The sequence below is a fragment of the Stegostoma tigrinum genome, chromosome 45 (genome assembly GCF_030684315.1).
Source record: "Stegostoma tigrinum isolate sSteTig4 chromosome 45, sSteTig4.hap1, whole genome shotgun sequence".
NCBI lineage: Eukaryota > Metazoa > Chordata > Chondrichthyes > Orectolobiformes > Stegostomatidae > Stegostoma > Stegostoma tigrinum.
Genome location: NC_081398.1, coordinates 11,644,953 through 11,646,967, shown reverse-complemented (window position 1 = coordinate 11,646,967; position 2,015 = coordinate 11,644,953).

The window sequence follows — 2,015 nt, the reverse complement described above, 5'->3', positions numbered from 1 at the left end:
TTATAGAGTGTTAGCCACCTTTGAGTAAGACGTTCAAGTCCCAGTTCCCCTTTACATATCTCACAATCTATCCAAACAGGTTGATCTGAAATAATTGTGAAGGGGAACATGTCGACACTGGCATTGAGCAGAGTTCTGAAGTTTCCACATGAATTTTTTTTCACTGAAATGTCAGCTAAAATGCAGTGAACATTAGGTTCTGGTGTTCAACTTAATTGTCTGGATGACAGGAATGTAACAAATAAAATATAAACCAATATAGGGACTAAGTGCTCCATCAAGTCTGCTCCAGCAAAACTTACTCAAAATCTACACCGACCCCACATTCAAACCCACAGCCTTGCATGTTACAACATTGCATTTGCTTGCCCACATCATTTATTTGCAGGTTCTGAGGTTCCTCACCTCAACTAAACTCCCAGGCCGTAAATTCCAATCCTTCCCACCCTCTGGGTGAAAGATAATTGCCCTCAGAACCTCCCTAAACCTCCTGCATATTGTTCCAATAACAATGAGTCGAATTTCATCCTGGAAGAAAGTGGGTATATGCTTCAGATTTTCAGTTCCTGTATGAACCCAATCATTTACGCAGGGACCCAGAGTAAGTTCAGACAGGAGTTAAGGAGTGGCTTTAAATTTTCCGTCAATTTCATTGCAAAAATGTTTAAATTTTGACATATAATAAACATTTCATGGAATAAACTTCATCCTGAAAACTTCCAGTTGATGCTTTAAAGAGACTGTACTGTACAACCGGTCCCAATTTAAATATTACTGACTTAAGAAGGCTTGTGCTTATGAACACAATCTCAATCACGTGCATAATTTTAAAGATCCAACCATTACAAGAAGCTCCTTCATATTTTCCATAAGACCATAAGACATCGGAGCAGAAATTTGGCCATTCAGCCCACCCTGCCTGATCCGTCATTCAATCATGGCTGATACGTTCCTCTACCCGGTTCTCCCACTTTCTCCCTTTAACCCGTTATCCCCTTGATAATTAAGGGCCTATCTATCTCAGTCTTACAAGTACTCAATAACGTGTCCCCCACCGCCTTCTGTGGCAGTGAATTCCATCGATTTACAACTCTCTGGCACTCTCTCCTTTCTAAAAGCTCTTTCCGTTCATCTAAGTCTGTGCCCTTGGGTGACTTCAGACTTCTACATTTTTCTCCCCATTTAGAAAATACTCCATGCTTTTATTCTTCTGATCAAAGTGCATGACCTCACACTTTCCCACATTATCCTCCATATGCCACTTCCTTGCCCACTCTCCTAACCTGAGAAAATCCTTCTGCATTCTCCCCACCTCCTCAATATGACCTGTCCCTCCACCTATCTTTGTATCATATACAAGCTTAGCCAGAATGTCCACAGTTCCTTCATCTAGATCATTAATGTTTAAAGTGAAAAGTTGTGGTCTCGGCGCTGACCCTTGCGGAACATGACTTGTCACTGGCTGCCATCTTGAGAAAGACCCCGTTATGCCCACTCTCTGCTTTCTGCCAGACAGCCAATCTTCTAAACATGCTAACACCTTGCCTCTAACACCATGGGCCCTTATCTTAGTCAGTAGCCTCCTATGTGGCACCTGGTCATAGACCTTGTTGATAACATCAATTGGCTCTCCTTGATCGACCCTGCTCATAACTTGCTCAAAGAATTCTAGCAAATGTGTCAGGCATGACCTCCCCTTGATGAAACCATGCTGAATTTGCCCTATTTTACCATACACTCACAAATATTCAGAAATCTCATGGATTTCTTGCAATGGACGCCACAATCTTCCCCACAACTTAGGTTAGGCTAATCGGCTTGTAAATTTCTGTACATTGCCTTACTCCGTTATTCAACAGGTGTGTCAAGTTATGATTTTCCAGTTCTGTGCGATCCTCCTTGACATGCCTTTCCCCACATATCATCAATAACACTTCCACTATCTCTTCAGCTACATCGTTTAGAACTCTGGAGTGCAGTCTATCTGGTCGAGGTGATTTATCCATCTGCAGGCC